At 43.5% G+C, this 18,844-nt stretch overlaps 1 protein-coding gene across 1 annotated transcript in view; it reads left to right on the top strand.

Moving 5' to 3' along the window:
- Nucleotides 1-18,844, top strand: part of LOC125452340 (dynein axonemal heavy chain 8-like) — a 1,165,100-nt gene that overhangs the window by 807,633 nt on the left and 338,623 nt on the right. The window lies entirely within an intron of this gene.

An 18,844-nucleotide genomic window follows, 5' to 3' on the forward strand; every position in this document is an offset into this window, starting at 1 on the left:
TGGATTGTTGTATTAGGAGACACTGTGTTGTTCAGTCATCAAGAGAGAATCTCAGAAATAATCCAGTTTTTAGGAACTGATTGCCATCTGTTGAGATGATTGGTGTCATGACTTTGGGGCCGTAGACCGGTCAAAGATATTCAGATAGAATCATCAGGTTGTTATCATAAGCAACAGCTTGTATTAGCACCATAGATTTTTCACCCCTTTCAGTTTGGACTCCAGCGTGTGCTTTTACCAAATGGTATGTGCCTTCCTTACTGTTGATTTCATGTCAGATATGTCAAATCTGTGAGTGTTGTTTACTTCAGAAACATAAGAGTAGGCCATTCAGCCCTTCAACCATGCTCCCACTTGTGATTCATGCTGTTGCTAAATGTGAACCCCACTGCTAGCATTCTTAGACAACACGGTGTGAGGCTGGATGAACACAGCGGGCCAAGCAGCATCAGAGGATCAGGAAAGCTTGACGTTTTGGGTCAGGACCCTTCTTCAGAAGTGGGGGGAGGGGAAGGGGATTCTGAAGTAAATAGGGAGACAGGATAGAAGATACATAGAAGATGGAAGATGCTAGTATTCTTAGTTACTTTTCCTTAACACCTCTGGTCTGAGAGAGGAAAAATGCACTGCCTTTTTCTGTCCCTATTGTTCACAACAGAAATCATGTGTCTAAACATAAACTTACTCTAGCTTAGACATAAACTATAAAATAAATAAAGTCACCATATTTCTTTAATAAATATCAAAATGATTAATTCATTTTAAAATAAAACTTTTTTTTATTTTAAATCCAAAACTGGCTAAAGCACCTAGTTTGTAACATGAAACTATCAATACTTACCCCTTTGAATAACCTAAAATAAATAGAAAAGGAAACACACAATCACACACAGAAACAGGATAAAATGAAAAAAGAACAGATTTCTTGCTGAAAAATTCACTTAGGGATCAAAAGACTTTAGGCCAATCAGCCTTTATTCATGAAGGCTAGAAGCCTAAGATTTGTGATGTTTAGATGACTGGCAGCCTGAAACTCTTAACATATATGGATTGGCATCATAAAACAAAGGCAGTGGCTTCTAGGATCTTGCCAGACACAGCTTGATCAGGAAACACCATACCAAGAACTCTTCCAGTCACTCTCCAAGAGAACGATTGTGTTTAAACAAGAGGCTCATTTTCAGAAACAGGAGAGCTCAGCTGGGAACTCCTTCCCTTCAGCAGACCAGTCACCAACTATTCCAAAAATATCCAAAGCATAAACTGCAACTTGACAATCATAAATCCAGGCAGGGAGTCATCAGTAAGCAAGCATTAATCAAAAGAAATGTCACTTCAAAGAAATGCCTTATTTTAGAAAAATGTTTTCACTATTCTTAAAATTCTTAAAAGTGTGAGATGATTCACTTTGGAAGGAGTAACAGAAATGCAGAGTACTGGGCTACTGATAAGATTCTTGGTAGTATGGATGAGCAGAGAGATCTCAGTGTCCTTGTGCATAGATCCCTGAAAGTTGTCACCCAGGTTGGTAGGGTTTTTAAGAAGGCGTACGGTGTGTTAGGTTTCATCGGTAGAGGGATTGAGTTTCGGAGCCATGAGGTCATGTTGCAGCTGTACAAAACTCTTGTGCGGCCACACTTGGAGTATTGCGTACAGTTCTAGTCGCCGCATTATAGGAAGGATGTGGAAGCATTGGAAAGGGTGCAGAAGAAGTTTACCAGGATGTTGCCTGGTATGGAGGGAAGGTCTTATGAGGAAAGGCTGAGGGACTTGAGGCTGTTCTTGTTAGAGAGAAAAAGGTTATGAGGCGACTTAATAGAGACATACTAGATGATCAGAGGATTGGATAGGGTGGACAGTGAGAGCCTTTTGTCTCGGTTGGAGATGGCTAACATGAGGGGACATAACTTTAAATTGAGGGGTGATAGATCTCGGACAAAAGTCAGAGGTAGGTTCTTTACTCAGAGAGTAGTAAGGGCATGGAATGCCCTGCCTGCAACAGTAGTAGACTCACCAACTTTAAGGGCATTTAAGTGGTCATTGAATAAACTTATGGATGATAATAGAATAGTGTAGGGCGGTTAGATGGACTTCAGATTGGTTTCACAGGTCAGCGCAACATCGAGGGCCGAAGGGCCTGTACTGCACTGTAATGTTCCATGTTCTATGTTCTATTCTTTCATTCTCCTCTTTTAAAAAGGAAATCTAGGAAACCACAATTGTTTCAATCCCAAACATGATTAAAAAGGAAGTCTTCAGAAGAAGGAGGGATATGGACTAAGGGCAGATAGAGGGATTAATTTCATTTGTTGTCATGTTTGGCACAACATTGTGGGCTGAAGGCCATGTTCCTGTGCTATACAGGCCTATGGTCGGCCTGGTGGCTCAGTGGTTTGCACTGCAGCCTCACAGCACCAGGGACCCAGGTTCGATTCCAACCTCGGGCGACAGTCTGTGTGGAGTTTGCATATTCACCCTGTGTCTGCATGGGTTTCCTCCGGGTGCTCTGGTTTCCTCCCACAGTCCAATGATGTGCAGGCTAGTTGGATTGGCCATGCTAAAATGCCCGTGGTGTTCAGGGGTGTGTGGGTTGCAGGGGGATGGGTGTGGGTCTGGTGGGATGTTTCAAAGGGCGTTGTGGACTTGTTGGGCCGAAGGGCCTGTTTCTACTCTGTAGGGAATCTAATTGATAAGGTCACTCCTCCTTCTCCTATGTTCCAAAGAATAAAGTCCTATCCTGGCCAATCTCTCCCTATAACTCACACATACTAGTCCTGGCAACATCCTCGTAAATCTTCTTTGCACACTTTCCACTGTAACTATGTCTTTCATAATACAGGCTGACCAAAACTGCATACAATTCTCCAAGTGCAGCCTCACCAATGACTGACACAACTGTAACATAACATCCCAACTCCTGTACTCAGTGCCTCGACCAATGAAGGCCAGCATGCTAAAAGCCTTCTTCACCACCCCGTCCACCTGTGACACGGCTTTCAATGAACTATGTACTTATACTCCTAGGTCCCTCTGTTCCACAACACTCCTCAGGACCTTACCACTCACTGTACAAGTCTTACCTTGGTTTGACTTTGCAAAGTGCAACTGCTCACACTTATCTCTATTGAACTGCATTTGCCAATCCTTAGCCCACTTCCCCAACTGGTCACAATCCCTCTGTAATCTTTGATAGCCTCCCTTGCTATCAACAATACCTCCTAATTTTATATCATCCGCAAACTTACTAACCACGCCTCGTACATTCACACCCAGATTATTTATGTAAATAACAAATAACAAAGGCCCCAGCACCGATCCCTGCTGCACACCACTAGTCACAGGCCTCCAGTCTGAGAAACAATCTTCAATCATCACCCTCTGCTTCCTATTATTGAGCCAATTTTGAATCCAATTATCTAGCTCTCCCTGGATCCCACTCAACCTAACTTTCATTATTAGCTTGCCATGCAGCATTTTGTCAAAGGCCTTCCAGAATCCATTTTGACAACATCCACTGCCCTACAGTTATCTATCCTCTGGGTTACCTCTTTGAAAAATTCTAAAGATTTGTCAGCCATGACTTCCTGTGCACAAATCCATGCTGACTATCCCCAATCAGACCTTGACTATCCAAATGTTGGTTGATCCTGTCCCTTAGTATCCTATCCAATGACTTGCCTACCACTGATATCAGGCTCATTGGCTTGTAGTTTCCTGACTTGCCTTTGCTACCTTTCTTAAACGCTGGAACAACATTAGACACACTGCAGTCTTCTGGAACTTCACCAATGGTTAAAGATAAAGCAAAAATCTCCAAAACTGCCTCTGCAATTTCTTCCCTAGCTTCCCACAATGCTCGAGGATGGACTCAATCAGGCCCAAGTCGTCATTGAAACAGATCAATTGAGATCATATATAGTCAGAACATCTGAAGGTATAATCAGGAGAAACTGCGAAGTATTGATCTTTCAATCCAGACGTGTGACCAAGTATGATTACCACAGGATGTGGGTGAGAGATATCTATACCATACTGAAAACCTTACAGAAACTTATCGTGGTTCCAGGAATGGTAGAGAACCTTTTGATATTTGCATGTCGATCAAGCAAACCAACTGAGTTGGACAATCAGCCATGATCGTGGAGAATAGCAGAGCAGGCTAAAAGGACCGAATGGCCCACTCCTGCTCCAATCTTCTATGTTTCTATCATGAGGTCAGAAGTGGGGATCGTTGCAGATGTTTGCAAATTGTTCAGCCTGAATCACAACTCCTCGGATATTGAAGCTGTCCATGTTCAAATACAGCAATGCCTGCACAATAGGCAACCTTGAACAAAAACTGACAAGCAACATTCAGATCACATAATTTCCAGGCAATGACCATCTCCAATTAGAGAGAATCTAACCATTATTCTTCATTTACAATCATATTACCTTCACTGAATTTCCACCAACAACACCCTGGGTTATACTCTTGACCCAAAACTGATCGAGACCAGTTATATAAATACACCGAGTACAAGACCAAATTAGAGGCTAGAAATCCTGCAGCAGGTCATTTCCAATCACCCCAAAGCCTGACCACCATTTCAAAGGCACAAGTCAGGAGTATGATGAAAAAGTCCCCACTTTCCTTGAGAGTGCAATTCCAACAATACTCAAGAAGTTTGACACAATTCAGGACAAAACAGCAAATTAGGCTGTCACCATATTCATAAACATCCAATCCCTTCATCACCAAGGCTCAGCACTGACCAAACCCAGAACTACTCCCGTCTTGAAGAAAGTGAGCAGCAAATATATGGGAGCACTATAATCTGCAAGTTTCCTTCTAATACCTCACCATCCTGATTTGGAAATATATCACAAATAACCCTAGACTTCCCTGTCAAACAGCAGTGTGTGTCTCCTTACATAAATGGACTGCATTTTTTCTAGAAGGCTAATCAACACCATCTCCTCAAGTGTAACTAAGGATGGACAATAAATGTTGGTCCAACCAGTGATGCCTTATCTCCTGAATGAATCAAGAAACAGCCAAACAGTCAACCATGTGCCCATGCGATTTATGATGCCCAATGTGATGAGCTTTTGTTTATTTTTATTTTCAAAGCAGCTTAAATGATGTAATGGTTAAGCATAATTTCCTTTCAATAAAACCATGCTGAAAAGCCCCAGTTACCTTGAGTTTTTCCTCATGCCTAGCTATAACCTACTTAATGATCTATTCTTACTCTTGCCCCACATTGATATTGAGTTAATTGCCTATAGCTTCCTATTCTTAGCCTCTGTCAATTCTTGAACAATATTTGTTACTTTCTCGTCTGTTGGAACCTTTTCAGAATCTAATAAATTTCAGAAAATTGACACCAATGCCTCAATCACATCGTGAGATACCTTTTTTAAGACTCTCAGATACGGTCCATCTTAGACCATCTAGAGTAAAATGTTTTGCTTTGCAAGCAGTGCAGGCAGATCACAGCAAACAAGAATACATGTCCTTGGGCGCTTGGAGAGCAAGGCATACAAGGTTGCAGCTGCACAGGAGGTGCACAAAGGCAAAGAGAACATTAAACTTGAAATTACAGGTGACCATTCAGCAGTCTAATACAGGAGGAAAGAAACTATTCTTGAACCTGTTGGATGAGTGTATCTGCTCTGCTTAAGTCTCCATCAGTTTCCTCAGAACCATTTCCTTGATTAATGTAAGTTCCATCTCCTGATTTTATTGATTATTAATGGAATGTTTGCTGTACCTTGTATAGTGAAGGCAGAAGCAAATATTCATTAATTTCATCCACCATTTCCTTATTATTGACTATTAATTCCCCAGTCTCACTCGCACTCACTTCAGTCATGCTTTCACTTCTTAAATGCATGTGAAAACTCTTGTTACTTGCTTTTACATTTCTGGCTATCTTCTTGTTAAACTCTGATTTCTAAAGTGAAAGCTAATTAATCTTTCAGTCAGAGATAGTGGGAATCTTTCAGTCATTCTTTCCCATTTTTTAGGCTCTGTCCAATCGTCTGAGCTGCCACTCATCTTTGTTCAATTATATGTTTTTTTCCTTCAGTATAGTTTTCTCTTTAACTTTTTTATTTAGCAGGAATGCTGGGTCCTTCCCTGAAACTTTTCTTTCAAGTACGAATTAACCTATGTTGATTCAGTGTGGTTCGTGTATGATGTGGGAGGTCAGGGACACTGATTGTGCCTCTGGCTCATCTTGCTGTGGAAAGTGTGTACACATTCAGCTTCTGAAGGAGCATGTTGCAGCACTAAAGAAAGAGCTAGATGACCTCAGGCTCATCCGAGAGAACGAAAATTTTCTGGACAGGACCTTCAGCGAGGTCATTACACCGAGGATACCAGAAGAGAGAAGAAAGATAACGATGAGGAAGGAAGAGATGATTCAAGTACAAGAGACCCCGGGGGAAGTACCTCTCGTGAACAGGTTGACTTTCTTGGAAACTGTCGAGACAGACGACACTGCCAGTCCGAGAGGCGGACAGGTCTGCCAATCGAAAATTGGCGTGAAGGCAGAGCCAAGGAGGCAGACATCATGCAGAGTCGTGGTAATAGGGGACTCCATAGTGAGAGGGACTGAAAGGGGTTTCTGCGGCAACAGGCAGGTTTTGAGGGTGGTGTGTTGCCTTCCTGGTGCCAGGATCCAGGACATCACCGACAGAGTGCAGAGAATCCTCAAGGGTGAAGGTGAAGAGCCAGAGGTGGTGGTGCATGTCGGCACTAATGATGTCAGGAAGAAGAGGAGGGACATTCTACAGCAGGTCTTCAGAGAACTCAGAAGAAGGCTGAAAAGCAGGACTTCCAGGGTGGTTATCTCCGGTTTGCTTCCAGTTCCTCGGGCTGGAGAGTGGAGAAACAGGGAGATAATGGACTTGAATGGGTGGCTGGAGAACTGGTGCAGAAAGCAAGGATTTAAATTCTTGGATCACTGGGGTATGTTTTGCGGTAAGGATAAATTATACAAGAGGGATGGGTTGCACCTGAAGGTGGGGGACCAGCATTCTGGCAGGCAGGTTTGCCACTGCAACGCAGGTGTGTTTAAACTAAGTCGTGGGGGGGAGGAGACAAACTGGAAATGTAAGAAGGAAGTTAAAGAGAAAGTGAAAATAAGAGAAGTTAAGAAAGACAACAGAACCAACCAAGCAGAAAATTCAAGAAGTGTTTGTACAGAATGGTCAGGTGAAATAGGAATTGATAGTAAGGGTGAGGGGAGTAACAAATTAAAAATATTATATATGAATGCACGAAGCATAAGAAATAAGGTGGATGAGCTTGAGGCTCAGTTGGAAATTGGCAAGTACGATGTTGTGGGGATAACTGAGACGTGGCTTCAAGTGGACAGGGCCTGGGAAATGAATATTCAAGGCTATATGTGCTATCGAAAGGACAGACTGACAGGCAGATGGGGTGGGGTGGCCCTGTTGGTGAGGAATGATATTCAGTCCCTTGCAAGGGGGGACACAGAATCAGGAGATGTAGAGTCAGTATGGATAGAGCTGAGAAATTCTAAGAGTAGAAAGACCATAATGGAAGTTATCTACAGGCCCCCAAATAGTAATCTGGATGTAGGGTGTAAGTTGAATCAGGAGTTGAAATTGGCCTGTTGCAAAGGTGTCACTACGGTTGTTATGGGAGATTTCAACATGCGGGTAGATTGGGAGAATCAGGATGGTACCGGACTCCAAGAAAGGGAGTTTGTGGAGTGCCTCCAAGATGGATTCTTGGAACAGCTGGTACTGGACCTACAAGGGAGAAGGCAATTCTGGATCTGGTGTTGTGCAACCAACCGGATTTGATCAGGAACCTCGAAGTAAAGAAGCCATTAGGAGGTAGTGACTATAATATGATAAGTTTTAATCTGCAATTTGAGAGGGAGAAGGGAGAATCGGAAGTGTCAGTATTGCAGTTGAACAAAGGGAACTATGGAGCTATGAGGGAGGAGCTGGCCAAAGTTCGATGGTTCAATACCCTCCCAGGGATGGCAGTGGAACAACAATGGCAGGTATTTCTGGATATAATGCAGAAGGTGCAGGATCAGTTCATTCCAAAGAGGAAGAAAGATCCTAAGGGGAGGCAGGGGCAGCCGAGGCTGACGGGGGAAGTTAAGGACTGTATAAAGATAAAAGAGAAAAAGTATAACATGGCAAAGATGAGCGGGAAGCCAGAGGTCTGGGAAAGTTTTAAAGAGCAACAGAGGATAACTAAAAAGGCAACACGTGGAGATAAAATGAGGTACGAAGGCACACTGGAGAAAAATATAAAGGAGGATAGTAAAAGCCTTTTTAGGTATATGAAAAGAAAAAAATGGTTGACGAAAATTGGGCCCTTGAAGACAGAAACAGGCGAATTTATTATGGGGAACAAGGAAATGGCAGAAGAGTTGAATAGGTACTTTGGATCTGTCTTCACTCGGGAAGACAAAAGCAATCTCCCAGATGTTATAGTGGCTGAAGGACCTAGGGTAATGGATGAACTGAAGGCAATTTATATTAGGCAGGAAATGGTGTTGGATAGATTGTGAGGTCTGAAGGCTGATAAGTCCCCGGGACCTGATCGTCTACATCCCAGGGTACGTAAGGAGGTGGCTCCAGAAATCATGGACGCATTGATAATTATTTTCCAATGTTCTATAAATTCAGAATCAGTTCCTGCGGATTGGAGGGTGGCTAATGTTGTCCCACTTTTCAAGAAAGGAGGGCGAGAGAAAACAGGGAATTATAGACTGGTTAGCCTGACATCAGTGGTGGGAAAGATGCTGGAGTCAATTATAAACGATGAAATTACGAATCATTTGGATAGCAGTAACAGGTTAGGTCAGAGTCAGCATGGATTTACGAAGGGGAAATCGTGCTTGACTAATCTTCTGGAATTTTTTGAGGATGTAACTATGAAGATGGACAAGGGAGAGCCAGTGGATGTAGTATGCCCGGACTTTCAGAAAGCCTTTGATAAAGTCTCACAAAGGAGATGAGTGAGCAAAATTAGGGCGCATGGTATTGGGGGCAAAATACTGGCTTGGATTGAAAATTGGCTGGCTGACAGGAAGCAAAGAGTAGTGATAAACGGGTCCCTTTCGGAATGGCAAGGGGTGGCCAGTGGGGTTCCACAAGGTTCGGTGCCGGGACCGCAGCTATTTACAATATAAATTAATGATATAGATGAAGGCATTAAAAGTAATATTAGCAAATTTGCTGATGTCACAAAGCTGGGTGGCAGTGTGAAATATGAGGAAGATGTAATGAGAACACAGGGTGACTTGGACAGGTGAGGTGAGTGGACGGATGCATGGCGGATGCAGTTTAATGTGGATAAATGTGTTGTTATCCACTTTGGTGGCAAGAATAGGAAGGCAGATTACTATCTAAATGGAATCAAGTTAGGTAAAGGAGAAGTACAACGAGATCTGGGTGTTCTTGTACATCAGTCAATGAAAGCAAGCATGCAGGTACAGCAGGCAGTGAAGAAATCTAATGGCATGCTGGCCTTCATAACAAGAGGAATTGAGTATAGGAGCAAAGAGGTCCTTCTGCAGCTGTACAGGGCTCCGGTGAGACCGCACCTGGAGTATTGTGTGCAGTTTTGGTCTCCAAATTTGAGGAAGGACATTCTGGCTATTGAGGGAGTGCAGCATAGGTTCACGAGGTCAATTCCCGGAATGGCAGGACTATTATATGTTGAAAGATTGGAGCAACTAGGCTTGTTTACACTTGAGTTTAGGAGGATGAGAGGGGATCTAATTGAGACATATAAGATAATTAAAGGATTGGACACTCTGGAGGCAGGAAGCATGTTTCTGTTGATGGGGGAGTCCAGAACCAGAGGACACAGTTTAAAAATAAGGTGTAGGCCATTTAGAACAGAGCTGAGGAGAAACTTTTTCACCCAGAGAGTGGTGGATATATGGAATGCTCTGCCCCAGAAGGCAGCGGAGGCCAACTCTCTGGATACTTTCAAGAAAGAGATAGATAGAGCTCTTAAAGATAGTGGAGTCAAGAGTTATGGGGATAAGGCAGGAACAGGATACTGATTGTGGATGATCAGCCATGATCATAATGAATGGTGGTGCTGTCTCAAAGGGCCGAATGGCCGACTCCTGCACCAATTGTCTATTGTGTATTGTCTTTTTAAAATATCCCCGTACATATGTGCCACTACTTCTCTATTGATCTTTATCAGAGCCTTGTTTCCCAGTTGACTTCAGCTACCTTAGCTTTCACATTGTTGTCTTTCTTTAATGTCAACATTCTAGTTTAAGACTAACTTTACTTCCTTTCAAACTGAATATAAATTCAATCATATTGGTAGTCACTGCTTTCCAGTCAAGCCTTTACTTTGAGATCATTAGTTCATCCTGTCATGTTGTGCAGTACCAATTCTAATATAACCAATTCTTCGATTGGTTGAGAACCATGATGCTTGAAGGAGTTATCTCAAAAGCTGCAAATCCAGGCTACCATTGCCAGTCTGATTTTCTGTTTGTATGTAAATTAGAATTGCACATGCCTATCACTGCCCAATTATCACAAGTACCCAAGATTTATTATTGTATTCTTTATCATTCGTTGTAGTTACTCTTGGGGTACCTGCAGACCATGCCTACTTGAGACTTCTTTCCCCTACTATACCTTATCTCTAACCAAACCAATTCTATATCCTGATCTCCTGAATGAAGGTCACCTCTAGAACAAAGAACAAAGAAAATTACAGCACGGGAACAGGCCCTTCGGCCCTCCAAGCCTGCGCCGATCAAGATCCTCTGTCTAACCTGTCATCTATTTTCTAACAGTCAGTGTCCATTTGCTCCCTGCCCATCCATGTACCTGTCCAAATATATCTTAAAAGACGCTAACATGTCTGCGTCTGCCACCTCCGCTGGCAATGCATTCCAGGCGCCCACCACCCTCTGTGTAAAGATCTTTCCACGTATATCTCCCTTAAACTTTCCTCCTCTCACTTTGAACTCATGACCCCTCGTAATTGAGTCCCCCACTCTGGGAAAAGCTTTTTGCTATTCGCCCTGTCTATACCCCACATGATTTTGTAGACCTCAATCAGGTCCCCCCTCAATCTCCATCTTTCTAATGAAAATACTCCTAATCTACTCAACCTATCTTCATAGCTAGCATCCTCCATACCAGGCAATATCCTTGTGAACCTCCTCTGCACCCTCTCCAAAGCATCCACATCTTTTGGTAACCTGGTGACCAGAACTGTACACAGTATTCCAAATGTAGCCGAACCAAAGTCCTATACAACTGCAACATGACCTGCCAACTCTTGTACTCAATACCCTGTCCGATGAAGGAAAGCATGCCAGATGCCTTCTTGACCACCCTATTGACCTGCGTTGTCACCTTCAGGGAACAATGAACCTGAACACCCAGATCTCTGTACGTCAGTTTTCCCTGGGACTTTTGCATTTACTGTATAGTTTGCCCTTGAATTTGATCGTCCAAAATGCATCACCTCGCATTTGCCCGGATTGAACTCCATCTGCCATTTATCTGCCCAACACGCCAGTCTATCTATATTCTGCTGTAATCTCTGACAGTCCCCTTCACTATCTGCTACTCTACCAATCTTAGTGTCATCTGCAAACTTGCTGATCAGACCACCTACACATTCCTCCAAATCATTTACATATATCACAAACAACAGTGGTACCAGCACAGATCTCTGTGGAACACCACTGGTCCCAGGTCTCCAATTTGAGAAACTCCCTTCTACTAGTACTTTCTGTCTCCTGTTGCCTAGCCAGTTTTTTTATCCGTCTAGCTAGCACACCCTGGACCCCATGTGACTTCACTTTCTCCATCAGCCTGCCATGGGGAAACCTTATCAAAACACCTTGCTGAAATCCATGTATATGACATCTACAGCCTTTCCCTCATCAATCAACTTTGTCACGTCCTCAAAGAATTCTATTAAGTTGTTAAGACATGACCTTCCCTGTACAAAACCATGTTGCCTATCACTGATAAGCCCATTTTCTTCCAAATAGGAATAGATCCTATCCCTCAGTATCTTCTCCAGTAGCTTCCCTACCACTGACGTCAGGCTCACCAGTCCATAACTACCTGGATTATCCTTGCTGCCCTTCTTAAACAAGTGGACAACATTAGCAAGTCTCCAGTCCTCCAGGACCTCACCCATATCTAGGGATGCTGCAAAGATATCTGTTAAGGCCCTCGCTATTTCCTCTCTCGCTTCCCTCAGTACCCTGGGATAGATGCCATCCGGACCTGAGGACTTGTTCATCTTAATGTCTCTTAAGATACCCAACACTCCCTCCTTCCTTTTGTCAACTTGACGTAGAGTAAGCAAACATCTATCCCTAACCTCAACATCTGTCATGTCCCTCTCCTTGGTGAATACCGATGCAAAGTACTCGTTAAGAATGTCACCCATTTTCTAAGACTCAGCGCATAACTTTCCTTCTTTGTCCTTAAGTGGGCCAACCCTTTCTCTAGTTACCCTCTTGCTCCTTATAAATGAATAAAAGGCTTTGGGATTTTCCTTAACCATGTTTACCAGCAATATCTCATGCCCTCTCTCAGCCCTCTTAATCCCTCATTTCAGATTCGCTCTACATTCCTGATATTCTTCCAAAGCTTCATCTGTCTTCAGTCGCCGAGACCTCATGTATGCTTCCTTTTTCCTCTTGGGTCGTCTCACAATTTCACCTATCATCCATGGTTCCTTAATCTTGCCATTTCTGTTCCTCATTTTCACAGGAACATGTCACTCTTGCACTTTAATCAACTTCTCTTTAAAAGCCTCCCACATATCAAATGTGGATTTACCTTCAGTTTCTCCCAATCTACATTCCCCAGATCCTGTCAAATCTTGGTATAGTTGGCCTTCCCCCAGTTTAGAACTCTTCCTTTAGGACCACTCCCATCCTTGTCCATGAGTATTGTAAAACTTACGGAATTGTGGTCACTATTTCCAAAGTAGTCCCCTACAGTAATTTCAACCACCTGGACAGGTTCATTCCCCAACACCAGGTCCAGTATGGCCCCTTCCCGAGTTGGACTACATACTGCTCTAGAAAACCCTCCTGGACACACCTTACAAATTCTTCTCTGTCTTGACCCCTAACACTGAGTGAATCCCAGTCAATGTTGGGAAAATTAAAATCTCCCATCACCATCACCCTGTTTCTCCTACACCTTTCCATTATCTGTTTATATACTTGTACCTCTATCTCTCGCTCGCTGTTGGGAGGCCTGTAGTACAGCCCCAACATTGTTACTGCATCCTTCCTATTTCTGAGTTCTACCCATATTGCCTCACTGCTTGAGTCCTCCATGGGGCCCTCCTTCAGTGCGGCTGTGATATCGTCTTTGTCCAGCAAGCAACTCCTCCACCCATTTTACCTCCCTCTCTATCCCACCTGAACATCGATCCCCTGGAACAACTAGTTGCCAGTCATGCCCTTCCCTCAACCAAGCCTCAGTAATAGCAATAACATCATACTTCCAGGTACCGATCCAAGCCCTAGGCTCATCTGCCTTATCTACTACACTTCTCACATTAAAACAAATGCACCTCAGACCACCTGTCCATTTGTGTTCATCATCTGCTCCCCGACTACTATTCCCTTTAGTCACACTGACTCCATTATCTAGTTCCCTTCAGGCTATCGTTACTACCTCTTTTCTGTCCAATATTTGGTTCCCAGCCCCCTGCCACATTAGTTTAAACCCTCCCCCACAGCATTAGCAAAAGCACCCCCAAGGACATTGGGTCCAGTCCGGCTCAGGTGTAGACCGTCCAAGTTGTAATCGTCCTACCTTCCCCAGAACCGGTTCCAATGTCCCAAAAATCTGAACCCCTCCCTCCTACACCATCTCTCAAGCCACGTATCTCTAACTCTTGCATTACTTACGCATCATTGATGAATCATGCTATCACTATTTTCACCACATTCTCTATTAGAACATAGAACAATACAGCACAGTACAGGCCCTTCAGCCCACAATGTTGTGCCGAACTTTTACCCTAAACCTAAGGTCAATCTAACCTCCACCCCTCCTTGTACTATCATCCATATGCCTATCTAATTGCCGCTTAAATACCCCTAATGAGGCTGACTCCACTGCTCTCTCTGGAATGCATTCCATGCCCCTACCACTCTCTGAGTAAAGAAACTACCTCTGACATCTCTCCTTTATCTACCTCCACTCACTTTAAAATTGTACCCCCTTGTACTAGCTGCAGTCACCCTAGGAAAAAGTCTCTTGCTGTCCACTCTGTCTATCCCTCTGATTATTTTGTACATTTGTCAAGTCTCCCCTCATCCTTCATTGTTCTAAAGAGAAAAGCCCTAGTTCTCTCAACCTTTCCTCGTAAGATCTTCCCTCCATTCCAGGCAACATCCTGGTAAGTCTCCTCTGCATCTTTTCCAACGCTTCCGCATCTTTCCTGTAGTGAAGCGACCAGAACTGGACACAATACTTCAGATGTGGCCAAAGCAGGTTTTTGTATAGCTGGAGCATAACTTCACGGCTGTTGAACTCAATCCCTCTATTAATGAAAGCTAACACACCATATACCTTTATAACAACTCTGTCCACCTGGGTGGTAGCTTTCAGGGAACTGTGAACCCCAAAATCCCTCTGCTCCGCCACACTGCTAAGAATCTTTCCCTGAACCCTGTATTCTGTTTCAAATTTGTCCTTCTAAAATGAATTACCTTACACTTTTCAGCATTAAACTCCATCTGCCACTTCTCAGCCCAGCTCTGGATCTTATCAATGTCCCTTTGTATCCTAGAACAGTAGGATACTATCCACACTATCCACAACTCGACCCACCTTTGTATCGTCCGTGAACTTACTGACCCATCCATCCACTCCTACATCCAAATCATTTCCAAAAATCACAAATAGAAGTGGACCCAGAACAGACCCTTGTAGTACACCACTCGTAACTGAGCACCATGTTGAATATTTTCCGTCCACTACCACTGTTTGTCTTCTGAGGGTCTGTCAATTCTGAATTCAATCTGCCACATTTCCCCCTATCCCATGCCTCTTTACTTTCTGCATGAGCTTACCATGGGGATCCTTATCAAATGCCTTACTTAAATCCATGTATACCACATCCACTGCTCTACCTTCATCCACGTGTTTGGTCACTCCTTCAAAGAATTCAGTAAGGTTTGTGAGGCATGATCTACACTTCACAAATCCATGCTGACTATCATGAATCAAACTGTCTATCCAAGTGATTATAAGTCCTATCTCTCAGACCCCTTTCTAATAATTTGCCCACCACAGATGTAAGACTAACTGGCCTGTAATTTCCGGCATTATCCCTATTTGCTTTATTGAGCAAGGGAATGACATTTGCATCTCTCCAATCTTCCGACACTACACCCATGGACAGTGAGGATGAAAAGATCAACACCAAAGGCCCTGCAGTCTCTTCCCTTGCTTCCCATAGAATCACTGGATAAATCCCATCAGGCCGGGGGGGACTCATCTATCTTCAAGTTCCTAAAATTTCTAGTTCAGCTTCCTTACTAACATTGACCTACTCTAGCCTACCAGCCTGTTTCGCACTGTCCTCCTCTACAACGAGGTCCCTCTCAGTTATGAATATTGAAGAAAAGTAGTCTTTAAGGACCTCTCCTATCTCTTTAGGCTCCATGCACAAATTCCTTTTACAATTCTTGATCGGCCCTACCCTTTCTCTGGTCATTCTCTTATTCCTCATGTATGTGTAAAAAGCCTTGGAGTTTCCCCTGATCCTACCTGCCAAGGTTTTCTCATGCCCCCTTTTAGCTCTCTTAAGCCCTTTCTTCAGCTGCTTCCGGGATAACTTATATCCCAATACAGCCTTTTCCAAGATAATAAAGTGTGAAGCTGGACGAACACAGCAGGCCACATGCTGCTTGACCTGCTGTATTCATCCAGCTTCACACTTTATTATCTTGGATTCTCCAGCATCTGCAGTTCCCATTATCTCAGAGCCTTTTCCAATCCTTGTTTCCTAAACCTTATATAAGCAATCTTCTTCCTCTTAACCAGTCGTTCAACATCTCTTGAGACCTCTCTTGAGGGGTGATATAGTGGCTCAGTGGCTAGCACTGTTGCCTCACAGCACCAAGGACCCAGGTTCAACTCCAACACTAGGGTGACTGTCTGTGTGGAGTTTGCACATTCTCCCCATGTCTGCATGAGTTTCCTCCAGGTGCTCCGGTTTCCTCGCACAGTCCAAAGATGTGCAGCCTAGGTGGACTGGCCATGCTAAATTGCCCATAGTGTTCAGGGATGTGTAGATTAGGTGGGTTATAGGGGAATGTGTCTGGGTGGGATGCTCTGAGGGGCGGTGTGGACTTGTTGAGCTGAAGGGCCTGTTTCAACACTGTAGGAATTCTATTATTCTAACCAAGGGTCCCTCACTCGACCCCATGTTCCCTGCCTGCTTGAGACAAACATTTCGAGCTCTCACAGTATGCATTCCTTAAACATTTTCCACATTTCAATAGTGCTTTTCACAGATAGCATCTGTTCCCAGTTCTCGCCTAACAGAATTATAATTACCCTTCCCTAATTATAAACCTTACCCTGCTGTATGTGCCTATCCTTTTCCCTGACTATTGTAAAAGTAAAGAGTTATAATCGCTACTGCCAAAATACTCTTATACCAGAAGGTACTTGACCCAGTTCATTGCCAAGGACCATATCCAAAGTGGCCACTCCTCGAGTTGGTATATTGTGATACAATGTCAGGAATCCTGCCTGAACACACAGGACAAAATCCGTTCCATCTAAACTATTACAACTAAAAAGTTTCCAATCAATGTTTGACAAGTTGAAGTCAACCATGACTACAACCATGTAACTTCTGCACCTTTCAAATTTCTGCCTCCCAATCCACTCCTCCACTTCTCTGCGAGTATTCAGGGGTCTGTTAAAAAAAACCCCAACAAAGTAACTGCTCCTTTCTTGTTCCTGACCTCAACCCAAACTGACTGTGTAGACAAATCATTCTTGAACTGCCTTTCAGTAGCTGCTATATTAGCCCTGACTGGCAATGCCACTCCCCACCTCTTTTACCACTCTCCCTATTTCTACTAAATCCCAGAATTTCCAACAACTGTTCCTGTTCCTGAGTTACCCAATATTCTGTTTTGGCCACAACAACGTAGTTCCAAGTACTGACCCATGCTCTAAGTTCATCTGCCTTATTTCTGATACTTCTGGCATTGAAATATACATACTTCAAACCATCCCTGTGTCCACAATTACGCTCCATTGACCGCATCTCTTTATTAACAACTTCACTCCCTGTTGTAATAAAGTGTGAAGCTGGATGAACACAGCAGGCCAAGCAGCATCTCAGGAGCACAAAAGCTGATGTTTCGGGCCAGAGGATGATGAAGGGTCTAGGCCCGAAACGTCAGCTTTTGTGCTCCTGAGATGCTGCTTGGCCTGCTGTGTTCATCCAGCTTCACCCTTTATTATCTTGGATTCTCCAGCATCTGCAGTTCCCATTATCTCTCACTCCCTGTTGTGTCTGTTGGCAGGCTGAATACCTCGTCCTCTGATTTATTCCCAAGAATGTCAGATAATCCTTAATATCAGGACACAGTCCTTATCAGACTTATACAGCCACCTCTCCATCATTCCGTTAGTTCATATTTATTTCCTTCAGTGTGGTTGCATGCAAATCTGGTGCAATTCTGTAGCACTGAAACAGCAGCTTCCAGAGTTTCACTTTCTGGTTAACTTATGGGCCTTCCACATTTTCCATGGTTGTGATAATGGTAATGTTTCTGCTGGAGCTGCCATTTGATCCGATCGCTACATCATACTGAGCTGGGTAAGTGAATTTGGGTTTTCCCTCTGTTCATTCAAGTCCTTCAAAATGTTCTTAAGTTCTTTCCTACTCTTTCACAGCTTTCTTGCTTTGTTGCCTTATGTTCAAAGTTTTCTGAGATTCTGTCCTCCTGCTTTTCTCTTGCACTCATTAACTGTGATCTGACTCTTGAATTTTCCCTCGCTGCCAACATCCACCATGCTTTATGCTCTGCTTAATGTGAACTTTATTGTTAGCATTCTTAGATACATCTCCTGAATATGTCACGGCTGTAGATGTCTACACATACACTCACGCAGTGAGTATGGTTTATGGAATGTTCTGTCTGGAAATATAGTGAAGGCAAGTTCAATGAGCTCCAAAATAGCAGCAGAGTAGCAGCGCTGCATTCAATCTCCTGAGCACGTTTGCTTCCATATGCTCTTTTTTTCTTTTTCTTTCTTTTTGTTATATTTTTTCTTGCCCATTTGTTTAAAGTCTATTGCAAAGGCAAGGCATTGGTGATGGGCCCTGCCCGAGCATGTTACAGGATCCGGCGATTGGAGGCAGCGAGCAGGCCCTGAATGAACATATTTGAGGACCTGGTTGCCACACAGATAGTTACAGAATCGGAAGTGGCATCAGGAGGAGATTGGAGCAGGCCCTGAATGAACATGTTCAAGGACCTGGTTGCTACACAGATAGTTACAGAATCGGAAGTGGCATCAGGAGGAGATTGGAGCAGGCCCTGAATGAACATGTTCAAGGACCTGGTTGCCACACAGATAGTTACAGAATCGGAAGTGGCATCAGGAGGAGATTGGAGGTGGTAGTGTCCACAACAGCAGGCATTCAGCTCGTCCTGACACTCCAGGCTGTGGCTTGGCTGGCCTGCATTGAGATAAGACTTAAATAAGACTTCAGTATCTGAACGTTTCTCATTCCTTTTGGCTTTGTTTCCATTATTTCTGCTTTTTTAAAATTCTGCTTTAGTAATCAAGTGTATAA

The sequence above is a fragment of the Stegostoma tigrinum genome, chromosome 4 (genome assembly GCF_030684315.1).
Source record: "Stegostoma tigrinum isolate sSteTig4 chromosome 4, sSteTig4.hap1, whole genome shotgun sequence".
Classification (NCBI taxonomy): Eukaryota; Metazoa; Chordata; class Chondrichthyes; order Orectolobiformes; family Stegostomatidae; genus Stegostoma; species Stegostoma tigrinum.